This window comes from Zootoca vivipara, chromosome 3 (assembly GCF_965207765.1).
Source record: "Zootoca vivipara chromosome 3, rZooViv2.hap1.1, whole genome shotgun sequence".
NCBI lineage: Eukaryota > Metazoa > Chordata > Lepidosauria > Squamata > Lacertidae > Zootoca > Zootoca vivipara.
In genome coordinates this window covers 2,886,760-2,900,101 of record NC_142586.1, presented here as the reverse complement: position 1 = coordinate 2,900,101, position 13,342 = coordinate 2,886,760, and the positions used below count along the sequence as shown (strand labels likewise).

Sequence of the window (13,342 nt, the reverse complement as noted above, 5' to 3'; positions counted from 1 at the left end):
AACAGATTGGATTTGACTCTAACACTCTCCCACCCTGGCCCTGCTCCCATGGAATTGAGATGTCTTCAGGATGGCCCCTAAGTCTTCTCAGTCGTGGGTCCCATGCAATGCTCTCTGCAGGGAGGCTGGTCTGGCCTTTCCCTGTGCTGCAGAAACATGGCTCTACTCTAAGAGCACAAAGTACATTCGGGAGAGGAACTTGGAGTACGGTAGCATGTGGTTTTGTTGTGCTCCTGCAGATGTGGGTTTATTTTGCGGAGGCAGGTGCTTTTCTATTTTTGCTTCTGATTTGAATGTTTTGCTACCTAGGATGAGCAGCAGCCTGGGCGCACTTTCCTTCTCATGCCAAGGGCGAGACGTAGAAACATTTTGAAGCAGAAAGCTTCACACATTTTGAAGTGAAATGGTTGTTCTTCTTTAATACAGTACTGTATAGGCTGGCTACGGTTGCTGTACTTTGCTGACAGGGAGGGAAAGGGAGCATTCGCTCTCCAGGGCCGCCCGTCCGTCCGCCAACCGCAGCAGGCCCTTTAAGGCCCGGCGCTCCACGGGCGGACGGGCGGGCCGGCCAACCACCTCCGCCTCCTCACGCCACCAGCCCGGCGCTGCTGAATGCTGCTGCAGCAGCTGGGCCGGCCGAGAAGGGGACGGAAGAGGCGGAAGAGGCTCGGCGGGCGGACGGGCGGGCGGCCCCTCTCGCCCCCAGCAGCCGCAGGCGCAGCAGCTCCTCCTGCTGCTTCTGGTCGGGGCTGCGGGAGAGGCGGCGCTTGCCGGGGCCGCTTTCCTCGCTCGCTGCCGCATCGCCGACCGACCGACCGGCCGAGCAGCCCGCCCTGCCTGGGCCCCAGCCGGGAGCAAGGAGAGCCGCCCGCTCCATGGTGGCGACGTGTCGCTTGGGAGGCGCTAGGCCGCGCCGCCGCCTTGGCAGCTTCTTCCCTCAGCCCCAGCGGCTGCTGCAGGTACGTACGGAGGGGCCGGGGAGGCGACCTGGTCAGCCCCGCCGCCATGAATTCCAGGCCACGGACCAGGAGGGGCAGAGGCTGGATCCGACCCGGAACTGCGCTCCTGCCTGCCTGCCTGCCTGCCGGTCCCCCAGCAGCCGGATCCGACCCCTCGGTCAAGGCGTAGTGCCCTCCCTCTCCCACAGGCAGGCAGCCCAAGGTAGTAGTAGGCCACCCACCGGCCTGTCCGTAGCACGCTTTGCAGGAGATACTCTCTTCCTCCCTCCACCTTATTTGTGGGGTCAGGCTGCCTTCGTCACATTGTGGGTGCCCGGCCCCTTCATGGGGAATAGGGTGGGTGCTCGGGCACCCAGGGAGACAGCACCTAGGCCAGCCATACCCTTCCTTCTCCCATTCCATAAGGATAATGTTACGATTGATACCCCTCACATCTTCCTGGGCTGCCCCAGCCACTCTGGGCAGCTTCCAACCTACAGTATAGAAAAACATCATGAAACTTTAAACATTTAAAGCCTTCAGGTCAAACAACTCCATAGCCTCCAATGAAAATTGGGACGTCCTAAGGAAAAGTGGGACTTTCCGGGATCAAGTCAGAAACTGGGACAGCTTCTCTAAATCAGGGAGGTCCCTGGAGGGCCTGCGATGCTTCCTCAGAACCCCTTTCCTCTCCCTCCCCCCCCAGTTGGCATGAGCTGTGACCCTATAACTGTAGTTCCCTTTCCAGAGGATATCAGCCACTGCTTTAATTCTTCTTACACAAATACCTTCCACCCCCTTTAAGCCATAGGGCACTGTTTGCAGGCAATCCTTTCCGCCCCCAATTTATCTCCCTTGCCCTTTCTTTCCACGGAAGTGGTATCCTGCAAACCCCACAGAGGGCAAGTAGGTGCCACAAACTGCTGGACCAGCATCAGCAGTCCATTTTATCAGATGCACAATGTGTTACCATGAATAATTTTATAGATAGCCAGACAGACAGATATTTATTTTGTTTAATAAATTTGCCAGCCAAGTTTCAAAATAAAATATTTTGGCGACTTATTGTGAGCATGGCAAGAAGCTCAAAGGACATGAGGGTTCTTACTGGGACTTTCTTGGACTTTCCTCATTAAGGCATGCAAACTTAATATTGTTATACTAAATCAGGCATCCCCAAACTGTGGCCTTCCAGATGTTTTGGCCTACAACTCCCATGATCCCTAGCTAACAGGACCAGTGGTCGGGGGAGATGGGAACTGTAGTCCAAAACATCTGGAGGGCCGAAGTTTGGGGATGCCTGTACTAAATCATTTGTAGGATAGTTGCAGACTGCAATGCGTTGGGAAACACCCAGGGGTGCCTGCTAACTCCCAGAACTCTGAGCATCCTTTGCAACGCTGGAAAAGGCATCTCCCCACTCATCCAGTGCACTCAACAACATAAACCAGCTTGATTTATGCACACTAATCATCTAGCATAACACAGCTGGATTGTAGTCTAATCTACTATTTATTTACACACTATGTACAGACTACAGCATAATGGCGACCCTTCTCTTCAGCTCTGAGAGAAAACAAACCGAACGAAGTAAAAGTAAAAGTACATTACCAAGTAAATACAGCGGAAGAGAGATAAGGCTGTCTTCCGTTCCCACAGTCTTCTCAGACAGGTATGTGAATTATACCAATCACAAAATGCAGCATCGGAGTGAAATTGCTAACATCTTGTTGATACTAGTAGAGACTACTAACATTGATATGATATCCTGTACAGTCATACCTCGGTTTAAGTACGCCTTGGTTTGAGTATTTTCAGTTTAAGTACTCCGTGGACCTTTCTGGAACAGATTAATCCACTTTCTATTACTTTAAATGGGAAAGTTCACTTCAGGTTAAGTATGCTTCAGGTTAAGTACAGACGTCTGGAACCAATTGTGTACTTAAACCGAGGTACCATTGTATACTGTTCATATATACTTTATAAACAGTTTAAATTAAGCAGTATGAGGAACTTTCAGGGTAAAGCACTTTGGCTTCAGCTCAGAGGTCTTTGGAAGTTTGGATGTGCAGACAACTCTTATTTGCTTTCTTGACTTGTTTCTTGACTTGGACAAGGGCAATCATTGCATTTACTGAAACTGTGTGCTTTGGAATAAGCAAGGAGTCCCTGAATTTCAGGGAATTTATTTGGGATTATTTATGTATATTTGCCTATGGATTCCAGGTGCTTTGCCTGCAATAACTGCAATGTGTTTCATTAAGAGGTAGCTTACTTAGATAAGTATTAGGTTAATTTAATTGATCAAAATTTTTGACAGACTACTGTTATTACATCAGCGAGGGAAGTAATATCAACATGAATCATTTGCAGGCACTGAAATGTGAGTTTTTAAAAATATCTTCCAAATGTTATAACTGGAACATTTGTAACCTTGCCAGTGAAAATGTAATGACAGTTAGATGGAGATATAATAAAAATAAATGTTCAACAAAGTTTATTATATGAGCTGTGATTAATCCAGGTTCATATTTTAGTTTCTGGAGCCATATCAATGCCTACCTTAAGCATGGGCATAGCCGCAGGGGGGCAGTTCCCTCCCCAAATCAATAAAATCCAATACAGATCTGAGGGTCTGCCACCCTAACAAAAGCTCCCCCCCCAACAAAGTTTGCCCCCCCCCCACAAAAACCCTTAGTCAAGAAATGAGCGACGGAGTGGGAGAAGGAACAAGTGGGGAACAAAGGTAGCTTTTTGCTGTGTTGTTTCCATGCTCTGGATCAGCCCAGGGATTATCTGTATCATCATCTGTTTATCTTTATTCCACTTTCCCACAAAATGTGCCCAAAGTGACTTCCAATATGTCAAATGAACGAGTACTATTCAAAAAACTTATAAGAAGCAATTAATACTCGCTTCTGATTTCCAGCCATGAGATATGGCTGCCTCCCAAGAGATCGGGCCCTCAGTCTTGCCAGTAATTCAGGGTTAATATGAGGGTAATTAGTCCTGCTGATTTCCCCCCCCCCCTCCCGGGAGGGGAGGCTACACCACCCGCAGATCGTCCGTTATCTGCCCTCCGCAACAAGATGTGTTCTGGAAAGGAGATAAAAAAGATCTCGTAAATGAACCAGTCGCTGGATGTCAAGGTTTTGAAAAGGACTCCTGTTGTTGTATTTTCATGAATGTGAGGTGAGCGGTTATTTTTCCTTTCTGTGTATCTACATCTGCTCTTCTATGCTGAACCTCACCAAGAAAGAACTAACATTAAACGGAATACAGGTGGATTTCCAATTGTAATTAGCTATCTGGCTGTGCAGCCCTTGCTGGAAGTTTTAATTTGACTTAGCAAAAGATAAAGGAGTCGAGAAAATGGTGTCCGTTAGCTGTGGCGCAGAAGGAATAGCCTCCTTCTTCTGAGGGAGTGGGAAACATTTTTCCCCGGACTACAATATGGGAAAAAATTCACAAAAAACAGTGCAAAAAACACATATAGAGTGAGAGAGATGCAGAGAGAGAGAGAGAGCGCTCACAAGAATGCAGATATACATCCTGATCAAGTTTGCAGATGACACCAAATTGGGAGGGGTGGCTACATCAAGGGACGTATTCCGCTCTGGTAAGACCTCACCTGGAATACTGTGTCCAGTTCTGGGCACCACAGTTCAAAGCTGGAACGTGTCCAGAGGAGGGCAACCAAAATGGTCAAAGGCCTGGAAACAATACCTTATGAGGAACGGCTTAGGGAGCTGGGTATGTTTAGCCTGGAGAAGAGAAGGTTAAGGGGTGATACGATAGCCATGTTCAAATATATAAAAGGATGTCATATAGAAGAGGGAGAAAGGTTGTTTTCTGCTGCTCCAGAGAAGCGGACACGGAGCAATGGATTCAAACTACAAGAAAGAAGATTCCACCTAAACATTAGGAAGAACTTCCTGACAGTGAGAGCTGTTCGGCAGTGGAATTTGCTGCCAAGGAGTGTGGTGGAGTCTCCTTCTTTGGAGGTATTTAAGCAGAGGCTTGACAGCCATATGTCAGGAATGCATTGATGGTGTTTCCTGCTTGGCAGGTGGTTGGACTGGATGGCCCTTGTGGTCTCTTCCAACTCTATGATTCTATACCCACATTTCCAAAGAATTGTATATATCCAATTATTAAGGCAGGTGGCAACCTGGAACAATAAGAATATTTTTTTCTTCTCACACAGGGCTCTGGGGCTTGGTGAACAATGCAGGCACTGGTGCCCCATCAGCTCCCAGTGAATGGCTGACCAAAGATGGTTTTGCAAATGTGATCGGTGTCAACTTTCTTGGGATGATTGACATGACGCTACACATGCTGCCCCTGGTGAGAAGAGAAGAGCCAGAGGGAGGGTGGTCAACATGTCCAGTATGATGGGACGACAGGCATGCTTTGCAGTACCCTATACCGCATCCAAGTACAGCGTGGAAGCCTTCTTTATCATCTTGAGGTAAAACTGATAGTTCTGTAGCTTCCTCTTTTCCCTTGCTTTAGTGGGATGTCTGCTTCTCCAGCTAAGTTTCAAGCAGAGGACTGCAATGAATAAAGAGCAGGTGCTGGGACATGTGGACTGCACCAAAGACTTACAAAGTAATCAGCAGGTGTTTGCACACCTGTTTTTCTTGAGGAAACTATTTAATGTACCAGTAAGAGTTGTAAGCACCAGCTTCCTGGTGGCTGCCTCTGAATATACCTGATACCGTGTCATAGACAATACCCTGGTGCCTGCAGGACAGAAGAACACAGGAAGGTGCATTTCACCATATCTCTCTCTCTCTCTCCCTCTCCCTTCTTCTTTCTTTAGGGAAAGATGTTCTATTCCTTGGACCCCAAATCATGACCTGCATGATTATTCTGGTTCTGAAAGAAGATGTGTTTCTTGATTTTTCCTCTTCAATTCAGGCGAGAGATGCGTCCTTTCGGGGTCCAAGTCAGCATTATTGAACCTGGTTGTTTCAAAACACCCATGCAGTCAAACATGGTAGAGAGCTACAAGAATGCATGGAGCCGGGCCCCTTCTGACATCAAGGAAGCCTATGGGAGGCACTACTATGAGCACAGTGAGTAGAGATGGGTGGGGGGAATAATTCAGTTTGGTTTGCATTGTAATGCAAAGCTACTGTATTTTTTACTCCATAAGACGTACTTTTTCCTCCTAAAAAGTAAGGGGAACTGTCTCTGCGTCTTATGGAGCGAATGTGTGGTCGATCGGTGGCTCCCTTTCTGGCCCCAGATTATCTATCTGGAAATTAGAAATGACTCCCTTTCCTTTCCTAAAGAAGCTGCAGAACTGTGAGTTGAACCCCACAAAAACAGGACTTTTTCCCTTTGCAAAGGAAGCTCAACAACTTTGAGCTGATCGTCAAAAAACGGGGCTTTCCCCCTTTGCAAAAGAAGCTGCACAACGTTGAGGTGATCCTCAAAAAACCAGGGCTTTTCCCCTTTCCTCCTCTAAAAAGTAGCTGGAGTTAATTTTGGTGTATAATTGTGCTATACTTTTAATATAGGGGGAAGCATGTGTAGTGTTGTGTTTTGAGGCAACATAGCAATGCACTTATGTATGTGCATCACGGAAGGTTGTAAATACATATAGGGTTGCACAAATAGCAGAATAAGAGGCAACGAACACAAAAGGCAGGGGTGTGTGTTATGCAATGGGCATTTTTCTGGTAACAATATGCCCGAGTATCTTATTGGCATGCCTTTCCATTGTATTCTAGTGTTTCTTAGATCTTCCTTGAATTTCTGGAAATTGTTTTGCAGGTTGTGCATGTGTGTGTTGGAAACTGAAAGGACAGGCGGTATGAAGGCCAAAAGTGCTAGGCCAGATGTCACAGAAAGCTCAGAGGACGCGCAATCAAACAAGCTAAAGGATACCAGATTTAGAAGGCAATTGGGCCGCATCCGGGCCCCGGGCCTTAGTTTGCCTACCCATGCTGTAAGACTTTCAGAATCCTGTCAGATCCTTCACATAATTCTTTGTTCGCTTCTGGTGGTGCATGGTCATGGTTTTGACAACTTGGGCTAATCTGATTTTTTGAATAAGGGCATCTCCTAAATGGCTAGAAATGACATTTATATCTTTTAGGAATGACACCCAGGCAGTTCATTGCATTGTGGCAATAATCCTCCCTCTTTTGCACGTGGTTGGTTCCATTCCTTTTACCTTGTACACATGTAACTTTTGAAGTTCCTTGGAGTGTAAACCAAATGTCCACAAGGTCTGTCTTTGTGGAAATGGATTTCCTTTCAGTTGCAAACTGTGGCTGGGCAGCTCATTCTTGGCTGTGCTTTAGCTTGCCCAGCTGCTGCACACATTTCCTGAAATAAACCAGCCCTGGCTGCATCTTATTAGCTCTGTGTACAAGCACACTTTAAACTACAGAGACCAACGAATGGATTGAAGAATTTAACCTTTTTTATTATGTTCTTTCCACAAATAACTCTAACGTAATACTCTAAAAGTGGAGGTTTACCCTTGTCCCTCTTTTTGTAAGCTCTCCCAGCACAACTGCCTTAATATTAATGTATTAATGCCACAAATATAAACTTCATATCATATATATTTAAGAGAATGCATATAAACAATATATAAGCACATAAACAATATATGCTTCCCCTTTCACCGTACTAAAGAACTGCTTTGTAACATGGAAACTAGGCAGGCTTTTTGAATGAGAAAGAAAACACCCAAATGTGTAATATATCTTTTAAATGAGGAAAATATTCATTTTAAGGCAGGCGAGCAAAACGACATAGTGTTGTGGGGGCTCGGCATCCTTTTGTTTTCATCCTTTCAAAGAAGATGGCTCGTTGTCAGTTTTCCTTCCTTAATGGAGGCTGTGAGGGGTGGGGGAGAATTGTTACTGGTGCTCTTCTTCAGAGTCTCTGAACTCATATGCCAACTGCAATGTTGCATCACCATTTGTCCTGAATGGATGACTTGATCAAACATCACATGCTCTTGTATTCTTGGCACAACAATGAACCAAAAACAAACCCCTGTGTTGCAATAAAAACCAATCACAATAATACAAACAGAACGCATAGGCTAATAGTTAGTAGAGAAGATATAATAGGATAATGATATTCAAATTGTAGGATTAAGCCAATCAAAGTTCATATGTACAATATAACAGGGTGGTAGCGAGGACCATCAAGCCAAAACAAATGTCTGAGAACAGTCTCACAAGTGTCTTTCAAAAGTTTCAACAGCAGACACCTCAAAAGTTACAAAAGTATAGTCTCTCAATAGTCTTTCAAAAGATTCAGCGGAAGGAGTCTCAAAAGCCTCAAAAGGACAATGTCCCCGGAATGATACTACTGTTTCGTGATAGTCTTCATCAGCCGATATTATTCATCAGCATAAATTTATTCTGTTGTTCTGCTTACCGGTAGGTTGTTTGTTCTGCTGAGCCATTGCACATGGCTCGAAGTTCAGTGTAAACTGCTTGTATTCAACGTCTTCCTGGAACTCCCCCAGGTAGATAGTAAACTGTCTGCAAAGGGGCAGAGAGAGAAATACTGAAGTTCATCACTTCATCAGTGCCCTACAGTGGCCATGGCATAAAACCCTAGGCAGGATGAGGTCTCTTTCTCGCTGCTCTTCCTTAGTGCTCTCATCTACTTTTTTGTTGAAGAGTATTGTGCTGGCAGCAGTCTGCACACATTCCTAGCCAGGAGATAGAACAGGCGTCGGCAACGTTTTCTGGCTGCGGGCCGAAGAATTCCCACGGACTATCGTTTCCGGTGCCCGGGACCTGGGCAATGCGGCATCGGAAGTAGCTTCTGCGCATGTCCGCAGTGCCAGAAATCGCTTCTGGGCATGCGCATAAGCTATTTCCAGTGCCACACTGCCCATGTCCTCGGTACCGGAAATAGTTTCTGCGCATGTCCGCAGTGCTGAAATCGCTTCTGCGGCTGCACAGGCCATTTTCGGCGCCGCTCGCCGAGTCCCCGTGGAAGATTCGGCGGAAGACGTCTCAAAAGCCTCAATAGGACTGTGTCTCCGGAATGATACTACTGCTTCATGATAGTCTTCATCGGCTGATGTTATTCAACATGCTTATGTTGTCGTTTGTTCTGCTGAACCATTGCACATGGCTCAAATTTCAGTGAAAACTGCTTGTATTCAACGTCTTCCTGGAACTCCCCCAGGTAGTTAATAAACTGTCTGCAAAGGGGCAGAGAGAGAAATACTGAACTTATGTTTCTGTGTTCTCCCATTGATATCCTAGGTTTTTATAACCCTGGACAACAAATAAAGAAGAAAAGAGGTAATAGGTCTAGGAAGAGCCAACACGTCTGAACTCCTTACAATCTCCCCCTGTTGTTTCCTAAGTAAATTCTTTTGTGACCACTAGGTGGCGATAGTCTTTTTCTAAAGGATCATTCCTGCTCCTTTACGTGCCAACTGACGCCTCTTTGTCTTACTCGGGATCGCCTACTTCCGCTGAGTGATGTCTCAGGTTTTGTTTTGTTTTTTTACTCCGCCATTATTCTCCTCTTCAGCCGCTCTTTCCCTTCTTGGTCTGTCCTTCCGTTTCCTCCCCTTTTCCTCTCCTCCACCTTTGTTTTTCAGCTCGTCCACCCCGTGTTGCCTTCCCCCTTCTTTCTCCTCTTCTCCCTCCTTCAGGCCACCTCCTTCCCTCCCTAGCTCCATTGGGATGGATCTCCTTTCCCCTCTTTAGTCACTTTCAGTTGTTTTCAGACATTGTTGTCCGCGGGCATCACTTGAATCCGCCTTGCGTGATTTCTGCTGCGGGCACAGCAAGCAGTGCCTGCTATGGTTGCCAATGAAAGTACTGTGACTGAAAGGCAGAGAGAGAGAGAGAACATATTATCTTCTGGAATTGCTAGCCAGGAGTTAGAACAATCCAACCTGCTAATACAATGAGTAGACTCACCAGAAAGGGACAGTTGTGGCTTTTACATTTGTCTTGTGTCCTCTGGAATTACTAGAGGCCACAAGAGTTGCTAACAACAAGAGCTCCAGAACATGGGTAGGCAAACTAAGGCCCCTCTAGTAGCTCTAAACTGTACATGTAGATTAAAGAAAATCTCAAAGAAAGAATACATTATTCATAGCTCCTGAATGACTAAATAGACCCATCTGATGAGCCCAGAAAGTTGCAAGCATGATTCATACTTACCAATGAATAAGAAGATGCAGAAGAACACCAGAATCTCATATGGTTCGGCCTTTTTTAACCCCGCCCAAATTCCTTGAAAGACATCCTGCTTGGGTTAACCCACGTTGGGACAGGGGGAGGGGAAACCAAAGAGAGAATTTGTCAGAATTTCTACTGTTAACTGCCTGGAACTCCCCCAGAATGATACTACTGTTTCGTGATAGTCTTCATCAGCCGATATTATTCATCAGCATAAATTTATTCTGTTGTTCTGCTTACCGGTAGGTTGTTTGTTCTGCTGAGCCATTGCACATGGCTCGAAGTTCAGTGTAAACTGCTTGTATTCAACGTCTTCCTGGAACTCCCCCAGGTAGATAGTAAACTGTCTGCAAAGGGGCAGAGAGAGAAATACTGAACTCCATCACTTCATCAGTGCCCTACAGTGACCATGGCATAAAACCCTAGGCAGGATGAGGTCTCTTTCTCGCTGCTCTTCCTTAGTGCTCTCATCTACTATCTTGTTGAAGAGTATTGTGCTGACAGCAGTCTGCACACATTCCTCACTACCTCCACACCCTTTTCTTTTAATTTTAGTTTTCAAAAGCCAAAAAGATACAAATAATAATAATAATAGGTACAAATCACAAAGAATACAAATAAAGGTACAGAGATAACAAAGAAAATTTGTGCATGACACATGTATGTTAATCACGATGACTGTTTCATATTTGAACATCTATCACAGACAGACATTTCATACTGCTTTGGATATGCTGCTTTGCAATGGATATGCACACTTCATACATTCATCTGAGAATGCAAGTGATGAGAAGTTATGTGTGAATTGGCCCTCGTTCTCTTCATGCTGGGAGATTCCGCTGTTAGCTCTAAACTGTACATGCTACCTCCTGCATAATCTTGTAGTACGCTAGCCCAAAGCAACACTACCATTTGACCCAGAGCTAACTATTTCTGTAAATGTTGGCTCCCATGCCATTCAGATGATAAAGTTCAGATTGAAACTTTTAAGTGCTATAGAACCTAGGGGCTGGCTGCCTGTCCGGATTCTGCCACACAAATATTCACATACATAAACAGCATTTATATTGCATGGTGAAGCTTAGCAGTGTAGATCTTCACTGAATTCTTACAAACGTTTACTTAAAGCCTGAACATCACAATTGCTGCGGAATCAGAAACCATGTAGATTAAAGAAAAGCTCAAAGAAAGAATACATTATTCATAGCTCCTGAATGACTAAATAGACCCATCTGATGAGCCCAGAAAGTTGCAAGCATGATTCCTACTTACCAATGAATAAGATGATGCAGAAGAACACCACAATCTCGAAAGGTTCGGCCTTCGGTAGCCCCGCAAGCTTCAGCAATAGCTGGTTTCCAAATTCCTTGGAAGACATCCTGCTTGGGTTAACCCACGTTGGGACAGGGCGGGGGGAAACCAAAGAGAGAATTTGTCAGAATTTCTACTGTTAACTTTCATAAACTGAACACCAAGAAGGAACTGCCTGTTCTGTGAGATCACCAGCAAAACAAGTTTAGCACCATGGCTTAACTTTCAAGGGACACACAGAAAAATCATGGCTACAGTTGCATACAATCCTTTTAACCTTGACTCCCCTTCATAGATCCTACCTATCGAATAAGCAGCCTTGAAAAATCTAATAAATCTAATGCAAAAGCCCCACAGAATATTAAAATACAATAATCTATTAAACATTAAAAAGCTTTCCTAAACTGGGCTGCCTTCAGATGTCTTCTAAAAGTCTGGTAGTTGTTTTTCTCTTTGACATCTGATGGGAGGGAAATTTATATTGAAATGGTATAAGAACCCCGGCACAACAGGCATATATATTGAAAGGATTGAGCCCAAAGTGTTGGCACTGCGGTCAAGAGTTAGGGGCATATGCACATATGTGGTGGAAGTGTATTTTTGTAAAGGAATATTGGCAAAAGATTTTAAGGGTAATTTCTGATTTATTTCCTGTTAAGATAGAAGTTGACAGAGAAATGCTTATCTTTGGAATAGTGGGGAATAGTAAAATAGAAAGAAATGAGCAAGATTGGTATAAAATCATGATTTTAGCTGGTCTGCTAGTTATTGCATCAAGATGGAAAGAAAAGGGTAAATGGACAATGGAAAAATGGAATGGTAATGTTTTTGAATATGTACAATCTGAGATAATTGAACAGGTAATGATGTGGGAAAACAAATGTCAAAAGATCTCAAATAAATGGACAAACTATAGAAATTGGATAGCCAACCCAAGCATCCAAATTAGAATGAATAATCTGTGCTCATGGTTAAACATTTTAAGAAATAATAATTATTTAGGGGGAGGGGTTAAAGGGGAGGGAGAAGGGGGAGAAAACAGCATAGGATAAATGAGTAGGGAGAGAAGTATATACTGTCGAGTATAGCCAATAGTGTGATGATTTTGATGCATGTTATTGATAGACCTTCTACTGAATGATTTTTTGTAACCTATTTGATGTCCCTGGGTGAAAGTGTGATTATAAAGAATGTAAATAAAAAATAAATTAAAAAAATGTTTTTTAAGAAAACATTGGGGGGGGACTCATTTTCCTATTTGGTAAAAACCCCACTTGGTCCATGTTTATACAATCTTTTAATACCTTTTTTAACCTTGTGGCGAGTATGTCTGTGTAAATTTTGTAGTCTGTGTTGAGTAATGATATTGGTCTGTAATTGCTGATATCTTCTCTGTTTTTTCCTTGTTTGGGTATCACTACAATATGTGCTTGTTGTCAAGTATCTGGTGTTTTCCCTTCCTTCATTATACTGTTTATTAGTGTTTTCATTGATATCTGTATTATGTACTGAGCTGAATCCAAGAACAATAGGATCCAGAATGCAGCAGTCTGTTTGGTCCACAGGAGCCACCCAATCCAGCTCCAGGTGGAAGTGAATCAGGCAGGAGCAGCCAATCAGGCTGCTGGCAGAAGTGAATCCACAACCTGATTGGCCTACAGGTGCAGCCCTGAAGCAGCCAATCACGCACGGCCCATTGTGTAAATAATGTATATAAGCAGATGTTTTGGGGAAAGAGCCCTTCCTTCTCTTCTCCTTTTACTACTAAAGGCTGAATAAAGAGCATGAAATTCACTCTCGACTCCAAGTATATTTCAATCTGTAATGAATTTTCTATTTTTTTGTGATGTAGAGCTGTAATTCTGCCTGGTCCTTGGGCTTTTCCTATTTTTGTTTTTCTTA

The 13,342-nt window shown here is 44.3% G+C and overlaps 1 pseudogene across 1 annotated transcript; it reads left to right on the top strand.

Annotated features, from left to right (window-relative positions):
• Positions 1-875: 875 nt before the first annotated feature.
• On the top strand, positions 876-13,234 carry LOC132591852 (short-chain dehydrogenase/reductase family 9C member 7-like; annotated as a pseudogene). Its single transcript, XR_015948800.1, has 5 exons — positions 876-1,161; positions 5,146-5,409; positions 5,691-5,709; positions 5,827-6,019; positions 6,723-13,234. The product of XR_015948800.1 is annotated as a short-chain dehydrogenase/reductase family 9C member 7-like (transcript).
• Positions 13,235-13,342: the final 108 nt, after the last annotated feature.